Below are 10,773 nucleotides of genomic sequence, written 5' to 3' on the forward strand. Positions count from 1 at the left end.
ACATACATTCTCCAGCTTTTATGTGGCAATGCAGTCACTGATGCATACTGACCTGTAGTCTTGCTCCACGTAAGTTTCCAAAATTCAAGCACATGTCTGAGGCTTGCTGTCACCTATGTTTCATCAATTAGCATTTAACTCTGCATGTACTTTTGCTCTTCAGAACACGCTCCATTTTAGCAATGCACAGTGTGGTCACACAAGTGGCATAGGCAGAAATAAATTTTTGAGTAGGCCTGTAAAAAAGTGAGTAGGCTAACTTCTACAATTCCCAAATGCGCCACAATGCCGCAACATCTCCCTACCCATTCCAGTGCTTCTGATCTGTGGTGAAACAAAACAATGACAAGGAAACCGAATATAGGATTCACATAAACACAGCCAACACTTTATTTCACTAACCAACAGCACCCTTCCCTGTAAAACACAGGCACAACATCTGCCCAATGAAGACAACATAATTGTGTTAACTTCCTGAGGTCATGTTTTGCATAGCTTTTTAAATTCGTCTTTAAAAACACCTGCATAAAACATGATATCCATATGTTTCATGTCAAAATACTCCATAATCTTCATCACTACTTTCCAAAACCGCTACGGCAATTTCAGTGACTGTAAACTTTTTGCTTGCCATTCAACATATATCTCAAATGTTGACTGAATATGACTGACTGAAAAATATGAAGGGTTTCGCATGTGATAGATAAGTCCTTAGTAATTTCCTGAGTGACCACTGGCCAGTTTCACACAAAATGTAGACATGGTGATGTTGCATGGATTGAGACAATGCCTCCTCTGTGTGGTCCCCCCGCAGTCTTGTACAGCCCCATAAGCTTATATGCCAGCCTGTTACAGTGGAGCACTACTTTGTACCAATGGTGGGGGGGGCAGCACTCTATACACAACTTCTCCTGACCTCTAAAAGATCTGACATGGGCCCACGCAATGACTGTCCAATTTAGGGGACTGGCCTTTCTTTCTTTTTAGGCTGCAGACCCCATAGAAGCTCCCCTATTGTAAAGTGCCATCTAAGTTTGTGGAGGTTGTAGTTCTTTTTTGTTGCATGCCAGAACTCAGCAGCTGCTTCCTAGCATATGCATGTGCTGAGTCTATGTGGTCCTGCTGATTCTGACAGGGTGTCCAAAAGGCAGTTCAGTGGGGGTCCTGATTTCCCTCCCCAGCATTACTAGGGCTGGGGTGCGAGGTTGAATCTTGGACTGTGGAGCGGCATGCAATAAGAGGTCAGCCCTAAAAAGCTTTTCAATTATTTCATTATTACATCACCACAGGAGATGCCCAGTGGCTTTCTGATGGGTCTATGGTACCTGTGCACTGTATCTTTTCCAAAACCTGTTCTGCAGCATCCTGTGGACTTAGGGGAAGGCCTGGCCACTGCTGTATAGGCGTAGTATGGCCTGTATCAATGTTGTGCTGCACTAGGTGAGTCTGCTCTAGTTCCTCCTCATCAAATGCAAAGCAGTCCTGAAACTCTACCAAGACCTGACACAGCATCTCTTGCTGCTATTCGTCCATTTCACAGGCACTCTTTTGCTACATTTCCCTCATGGCTGCCATTCTGCTCTTCTCTCTGCTTGGTGAAGCCTGGTTCAATGGTACATGGGATGCTGGGTTGTGTTCCAGGGTGGTGACATCTCTTCTGGATGAAGGAACGAGCACTTTGCTGACCACCATATTTCCCCCATGGCTGCCATTCTGCTCTTCTCTCTGCTTGGTGAAGCCTTGTTCATTGGTACATGGGATGCTGGACTGTGTTCCAGGGAGGTGACATCTCTTCTGGGTGAAGGAATGAGCACTTTGCTGACCACCATGTTTGCCAAGTCATGTTGGGGGCTGGAAGCAGCATCTGGTGAGGACGCCATGGAGGACATAGGTTTAACGCCTAATTGTGCTATTGACCGCTGCAGGTCAGCAGTGTGGAAATACCCTGTGTATGGGAAAGGGACATCACACCCACCCAGCATGCCATAGCTCTTCAGGACAGTGTACGCTTTCTCAGGGCCAGGGGAATGGGCTATCAGCTGGTCACCTGTGCTTCACGGTGGTTTGCTGCTTTCTTTCACTGTCTTTGGGAGAGCATATTCTTTTTACAAGCTTTTCAGCATGGTTCTTTGCAGCATCTTCTCGTTGTCTGCCAGCCTTGCCTCCCTCTGCTGCCTGCAAGTTCTCCTGGTGCCACTGCACCCTGCCAGAGCTTTGCATAGGGCATCAGGTAGTTTCATTATCCTCCGTTAAAGCTCAACGAGGCACTCTCTAGGTTCAATTGGCATCCATGATGCAACTGGCACCCAAACATCCAGGCCCAGAATGCATGTCAGCTTGCACCTCAGCTATCCAGACTAAACAGTGCATATTCTTGCCCCTGACTGATTAGTCTGCATTAGCCATCCCTTTCCTTCATGAGCGCTAGCTTATTGGTCACAATGTAGAGATGGATTGCCATGTCTCCAACCTTGAACCCTGCATGTACCATCTCTGGCTGGGCTACCATGACTGTCGACCACATGTCTACCAGTGCAGTGAATCTTCAGTGTTGATGGAAACGTGGCAACAGTCTGATGTGGACATCCGCCCTACCACGGCCACTGTCTGTTTGCTGCCTGTGCTGCTCTGTTTGGCTGGGACAGTATTAATCTGGGACATGTAGGACATGGGTGGCATGTTTCCTGCTGACTTTACCCAAAAGAGAAGTTAAAGATAAGCCTTAGTCAGATGCCTCACTGGCTGTGTGGCAGTGGATATGGCCAAACTTCAGATATGTTCAGTCATCTCCTCCACCCTTGCCGGTTTTGGTGACACACAGCTCTGAGTGCAGGACTGGTAACATCCATGCACCATGCAGCTGCTGACAACATCATTTCTCTCTCCAGTGCCAACTTCAGGGCCTCCGGCATTTTGTGTGGGTGGGCCAGCCATGTGTGGACATGCTGCTCATTTGGATACAGCGCCGTAATGAACTGGTCTTGGGCTAGCTTGCTCTGTACAGGAGTTAAGCCTAAACCCATCTAGCTAAAGTTTTATGTTGTTAGCTAGGGCTCTTCAGGGTCTTCAGTGGTTACACAGCTCAGACCAGAGCATCAGAAGTTTGATGTAGGTGTTTGGATTGCCTTTTAACATGGATTACTTTCACTTCTGATGCAAATTTAGACTTTAATTCTCAAGAAGTGTATCTGCCAATTGTTTTTCGCTAGAGATCAAGCAATGCCAGAAAGAACAAAGTAATGAAGGTTTTGCTTTTTAGTTTTGCCACTTTTTTTGCATAAAAAGCAAAAATGCATTTCATATTATTCATATTAAAGTCATCCTGAAAGCAAAATGAACCTTTTTTACCTTGTAACTTTATGCCCCTAGTCAGATTAAACATTATTCATTAAGTCATATTATTTAAAGGACGTTTTACTGGTCTCTAAAAAGCTAAGTTTAGATTTCCCTACCGTGCACCAGTAGGTGGGAAAAAATAATATTAACCGATAATATCATGATTCACCACCAACCTCCTCTAACCTCACCTATCATAGAGTTAAACATTTAGCTAGCTCAGAGAATCATGTTTCACACAGAAATACACCATAATATGGAACAAAATTGCATTCTAATTTATTCCTCTCTATACTAAGCCTCTTAGCATGCAGGCTGCTGTTATTTGTTTAAGTACTTTTTTTATTTTTTTATCTTCCAGGTTCTTTGTAAAACCCTTGACCTTGGCTCTGTGCAGTACTCTTAGTAATCTCCACAGCAGAACTAGATTTTTAGGTAAAATAACATAATTCTTCTTTGCTGTGAAATAAAACTCTGCTGATTGTTATAACACACAGTTCTAACACAGTTTTAACAATAAATGGTCTTAAACGCTGGAGTTAATGTATAACTGCTAATTCACCAACCTTTAACCCTGAAGGTTGGCATGCAGACTGCTGGTCATAGCAATGTAGAAAAGTCTTGCCTAGCTAGTAGCTAATGAAATGGCAAAGAGAAAGATTTAAGATGAACATCAATAATTTGAAGACGAACGGACTTACTTGCGTTTATAAGCACTCAGTTGGTTTCCTTATTCCTTTAATCTGCAGCCAGAAACTGTCAAACACTAAGTCGCGAAACTGAAGTCTTCTTATCTGGTGGCTTCTCGTTCGAATTTTCCCATTCCACCTTAAATGGCACAGCAGTACATTTTGGGGCCTCAGGGACCATTAAAGGTGGAACGGGACAATTCGAACAAATAGCTGCCAAATAAGAAGCTGACTTCTACCTTGTAAAAAGTCAAACGTTAAGAGACAAGAAACTTAACTTTCGCAGAAAAGTTTTCTGACTGAGGTGCGAGAAAAGCGGCTACAACTGACCTAAAAGTTAAAGCAGAGCAAAGTACATCTGCGTTTTTGTTAATATTATATTTTTAGCTTGTACTAGAACATCAGCACATACTGAGGCATATTTACAGCCATGATGGTAAAACGGACATACAATGTTGTGGCTCCCAAGGTGGTTTAATTTTTGTTAAAAGGACAAAATGGCTCTTCTTAACATTTCGGTTGCCAACCCCTGAGCTAAGCCTACTAGTAAGGGATGATCTGCACGTAATTGTTTGCTCGAACTGTCCGCAGCTCAGTCAGGATTGCATAGTCGCCACTAGCCCAGTTAACGACCATGTTCCGTGGTTCAAATTTTGCATGGATTGTCTGAAGCCAGTAGCGAAACTGTAATGAAAATTGTCGCTATAGCTACACAAAACTTTTTAGGCGCTACAGCTATTAGCTACATTTCATAAAACTGTAGTGGCTACAGCTATTAGCTACAAAAAATTCGTAGTTAGCTACAAAAAGTAGTGCGCTACTTAGCTACTCCCCCAACCCTGCAAATAGCACAGACTCTTTCTCGAAGCTACCGTCTTTTCTCTTGAAGGACAGTTTATGGTTTACAAAAGTGTATTCCAGCTCCAGTCACCCACATTATATGATATGATATATTGCATCCAGAGCTGAAATTTCCCTCTTATGCTCTGACAGGATTGAATTTTCTTCTGTGTTTGGATTATCAAGTTGAATTTTTTCAACCTGGCACTGATTAGCTAGTTTAATTATCAGTTTTCTTTCTCTGATAGCCTAGTTAAAAAAAATTACATTACCGAATAGTTAATTTGGTAATTTACCTTAAGGTCACAATTTGAATGCATTTTACATCTTAAGAAACAATTTTACTAGGAATAATTATTTGCTTAATATTTTGCTAATAATTGTTGAATCAATATGTCATCTTCAGTAATAATCACTGTCTGCTGTCACAGGATGCACACTCACTTCACTTTATTGTGTTGTGAAAGACTCTGGGACTCCCACAAATGGAAAATGACTTGGAACCATGGGCGTTGCTCGGCTAATTTTAGCCCCAAATTTAGTGGGAAATTTAAAATTTAATGGGTTATTTAGCCTCCCTTTCCTAAGTAAATGTACATTACTAGTCCAAATCATCTGTAGTTTATTCTCAGTCACAATGTATAGCAAGGCGCGACCTGGGGGAGGCGCTGCTGCTCTAATACAGCGCTGCCTTTGCTGTACTACTAGAGACTGACTAACGTAACTTTCAGCCAGTCTAGAAACCTCATACATTGTAAGCCAATTATATCAGACCTGGGGAAGAGGCTCTGTTAATGCATTGCAAAGTACTCGGTAACTGAGCTGAAGAAAGGATTTTGGCTAAAAGCTCACTAAAATAAACGTTAGACCTTATTCAAATCTATAATTTACAAAGTGAAACTGTGTGAAATAGAGTGAATACATCATCCACGTATAATATATATTTGTGGCAAATTATGTTTAGTATAGCTGGATATCTCTTTTTATTTTGTTGCTTGTTAACTTTAGTTGACTTTGAGTTTAAGTGAGGTAAAGAAAAGAGGTTAGGCTAACACTAACATTAGCTGACTAGCTGACAAGCCAACTAGTTTAACCTCACTTCACAGTGGCTCTATTTACATGCAAAGATTTTTGTTAATTCAAATGAATACATTCCGATTATAGATTAAAATTAAGGTATTTGTTCACTCTACTTAACAATCTGATAGAAAATATTCATCTTCAAGTAATCTACTTATTGTAGACGTTACCATGACAACAAGCATCACATGAGTCCAGTCAGAGTGAGATGAGCTGCAGTGAGTTACCCGAGTTTTCAGTTGGCGTGCTTGTGTTTTGAATTACTTTAAAATTATGTCAGACTCAGGAAAACATACTTCATATGTACTTATTAAAGACTTGATTGGGGATGTAATCAGATACAGGCATTTACATGGCAATTATTTTTCTACTTAACGGATTATTTACAGGACTACCCACCTTGTTCAAATGGATAGAAATTGTGTTCTGAATGGCCTCAGTAGGACTAGGCTGCATGTAAACATGGCTAGTGAGTGAGAGAGTGTGAACTAACAAGAGCGATAAAAATAACGTTATTGACAGCTCTTTACATTCTTTGTTTTTAGATTCTCTTCAGTATTTGGAAACAATGATACCAGTATTGCCATGCATTGTTGTTTACAGTACTCAATTCCTAAACCTGTAGATGGAAATTAAGAGCCAGCAGCCCTGTTGAAGGGCAGTCCGATGAGAAGACTTTTACCAGTTAAATAAACAAATAAATTAAAAATCAATTGATTGATCATTATTTCTTGTAAATCTTTGTTAAAAAAATATTTTATTACTAAACCCAGAAAAAAAGGCAGAGAAAGAAGCTGAAGGAGACTGACAGGACTAAAGGAGCAGATCTGATGGAGGTTAGTGATCAAGAAAAAAGCATAGGACAGTTATATAAGCTTTCAGTTCAAATTTATACTCAAATTGATTTAACTGAGAAAATACAATATTTGTCACCATGACCATGAAATTCTGTTACCCAGCTTGTTAAACATAACTACAGAGCAAAGTCACACTCTTTCTGACTGAACAAACTGAGACTGAACTGATCTATAATGTGTATGTTTGAATAATATATTAAGGACCTTGCAGCTTATCTAAGAAAGAGAAGATATCTGACATTTTCTAGCTGTTGCTACTCTAAGAGTGCATTATAAACATTTTGGGGTCATTATAAAAATTATTTTTGGAGACCATGCCCCAGACCCCCCCAGTATAGGCTTAGCCCCCCTATCCATAAACCTCTAGTGACACCCCTGCTTGGAACAGTGGTGAACCTTCCCAGAAGCGGCTGGCCTACCAAAATTTCTCCAGAAGTACAGCTAAGGTCAATACATGTGATTTCACGATAAGAAAGACACTGGGCTAAAATGGCATCCATGGTAGGGCTGCAAGGCACAAACCATTGCTGACCAAAAAGAATACAAAGCTCCTCTTGCATTTGCCAAAAAGCATCTAGATGACCCACAAGACTTATGCGATAATATTCTGTGGACTGCTGAGTCAAAGGTGGAACGTTTTGGAAGACATGGGCCCTGTTACATTTGGTGTAAAGCCAACACCGCATTCCACCATAAGCACATCATACCAACAGTCAAACATGGTGGTGGTAGTGTGATGATCTGGGGCTGCTTTGCTTCTGCAGGACAAACCATGAATTCTGCTCTCTATCAGAAAATTCTGAAGGAGAATGGCCGTCCGTCAGTTTGTGACTTAAAGCTCAAGTGCAGTTAATTGATGCAGCAGGACAATGATCCAAAGCACCCAAGCAAGTCCACCTCTGAATGGCTCAAAAATATGAAATGGTCGGGTCCTGACTTAAACAGGCAGTTCATGCTCAAAAACCCTGCAATGTAGCTGAATCAAAAGAATTTTGCAAAAAAAGTGGGCCAGAATTCCTCCACGGTGAAGTAAAAGACTTATCGCAAATGTTTGATTGCGGTTGTTGCTGCCAAGGGTAGCACAACCAGTTATTATGTTTGGGAGGCGATTAGTTTTTCACATGGTTGATATAGGTTTGAAATACATTATTATCCAATAAATGGAATGGTCATTTAAAAGTTGCATTTTGTGTTTATTGTGTTGTCTTTGTCTTATATTAAAATTTGTTGGATGATCTGAAACATTTAAATGTGCCAAATTAGCAAAAATAGAAGAAATCAGGTGAGGGGCAAATACTTTTTCACTGCACTGTACCAATGTCAAATTAACCTCATATAAAATATTTCCTGTTCATATAGTCTGCCAAAATATACGGTTGTTTGGTCTATTGATGGTCACCAACACCATGTATGTTTGGTAGCTGTCATGTTATCTGCAGTAGCCTCCAGGTTAGCCCATACATTGATCTGCCCATGCTTTTTTGCACATGTATACTGTTTCCTTCTTGGCCTTAGAAAAAAATAAAGTGTATGATAAAGTTATTCACTGGGTCTGTCTGTCAACCTCCATGGTAAAAAGTATTAAACTGAAAAAAAATCTTGGTTAGTCTCGCAATTATGAGAAAGGTATATTTACTCTGAAAGGCTGGGGAATTTCCTTAGCTGAGCATTTCCTTTGTGGTGAAGACGTTAAGAGAAAGTTTCTTTGAACTTTTTGCTTGGCAAAGATACAGCTGTCTATACCCTAATCTATGCATACCAGGGTAGCTGATTTAGCAAAATTGGGCTACTGATTACATTTCCAAAGATGCTTATATCATTCAACTGAAATTTAACACTTTGTCAGCATGTGGGAGCTGCTAAAGATTATCTTTTAAAGCTCATCTACGAGCTTCTCTTACTTAATCTCTTGCTCAAATTAGTCATTAGTCAATTGGATACATTATGTCTATTTTTCTCTGATAGAGCTAGTGGCTTGTCAGTGAAAGACACTGTAACTCATGTCTTACAGCAGTGCAATTTTCCACTTGCCCCAAATGTAGACAATCAGCCAAGACATGTTTGATGTTTAAAGTTTACATCTTCAGGTTTGCACTGGAGCTACAAGGCTAATGTAGCTAACAAGTAATTTAAGTTTATACCCTTCCAATTAGCATCAGGCAAATTGCATTCCTAGTTTGTACGATGTTTATTGTGGAAATGGTCAAATGGTTTAAGTACCTTGAAACTTACTTAGATGATAAGCTCAGTTTTATTGAGAACAGACAATATTTCCAAGCAAGCTAATTATAGATTAAATTTTAAGATTTAATTAGGAGACATAAGGGCTTTGGAGTGAGTAAAAACACACTAAAAACCTCCAGTAGTTTAGTTAAAAGTATTGTTGTTTTTAATATTATAGCTTTGTTTGAGAACTGTCATAGATACAAGCAAGCTTGCTAGGACCATTAGAATGGCTGGCAAACTTGTATTTAGGCAGCATAAGAAGCCAGATGACCTGTAAAAGGCTGCTGTACATAGGAACGCTCTTACTGTAGTGCATGACTTTAGGGTGCCCATAACTGAGAAAAATCTTTATAAGAAATCTTTTATTCTCACCACCATTGGCCTCCTTAATCATTTTATTGATGTTTTATGTTTGCATGCTGTTTGTTGAGAATATTTGCACCTATTTTATGTGGCACTATGATAGAGGAAGAACAAAAAATAGTTCTATTTTATTCTATTCTATTCTATTCTATTCAGTTCTAATTCATCACGCACATACCTCAAATGGCGTTGAGTTGTTCTACAATAGACTGCTTAGTCAGTGATTGCTCATTAGAAAATGCTGTTCTGACAGCAGGTAGAATGGTTAATTGTAATTCCAATTCAGAGGAAGAAAAAATCTTTACTTAACTGATTAGACCTGGAATTCCCAAAAACATTTTATCACTAAGATGATTCTTGTAGAGTGAGCATCACACTGAACACTCTCTCTCCCAGCTAAGATTATCCTAACACTAAAATGGTTTTAAGAAACTGAGCCTAGAATGATTTTGTTTTCTCAAAACTAACTTTTTGCAGTATGCCTGACACTAACCTAGTTTAGACACAACTGACTTAATATAATAATGAAACACCATTAAGCAGACATAAGGTATGTTCACTGTTCACTTTGATACCCTCCCCGTAAAAATAAAGAAACAAAACTGGCCACCAAGCAATCCTTTTCATAAATGGCTCTTAGAACCAGAATGAAGGGCTTGATAATCATAGGTCTTATGTCCCATTATTAGCACCAATCTACAGTATTAGCCCTAATCCCTAATCTTTAGGACACAGACTCTGAGACTCTGAGACTCGAGAAATTTTAGAACTGGATAGTCTTAGAACTGGAGTCTTAGTCTTAGGGCTCAGTGAATGACTCATCCACAGCCCCAGCCAAAACATTAGCTCTAGTTGTTGCGTCTTGGGATGGAGGTCCAGGGCGTTGGGCCACAACTTCAACCTCTTAATGTAAAAACATCATCTTCACTGAAAATTTACTTTTCTTCCTTAAAAAGGTGTATAATGTAAGAACAGTGAACTAATACCATATTTCAATGAGAAAATATCAAAAAGAGTAACTTGGGTGAATGAATCTGTACTTGATGTTGAAAACATTTCAAACTGAAAAAGCCTCCAGAACTTCACTCCAGAAGTGTCTGAGTGTTATAGAACAGCCAGAAATGTTATGATGCATTCAGTTATCTTAAAAACAAACAGCTAAGCCTAGATAGGGGGTGCACAATTCCAGTCCTGGAAGGCTTTTGCTCAGTACAGTATGGTGATTTTCCAGCTCGAAACCATCTGATTCAACTGTTATTTGCCAGGTTTATTGGATCTGTTTGTCTAGAGAGTAATTAGACTCAAATCACCATGAAAATCTAGTAATATCTAAGATAGGGGAATTAATATGACCTGCTCTTTCCCTGACGCCGCAGTTTACT

The sequence above is a fragment of the Colossoma macropomum genome, unplaced genomic scaffold, assembly GCF_904425465.1.
Source record: "Colossoma macropomum unplaced genomic scaffold, Colossoma_macropomum, whole genome shotgun sequence".
Taxonomy (NCBI): Eukaryota; Metazoa; Chordata; class Actinopteri; order Characiformes; family Serrasalmidae; genus Colossoma; species Colossoma macropomum.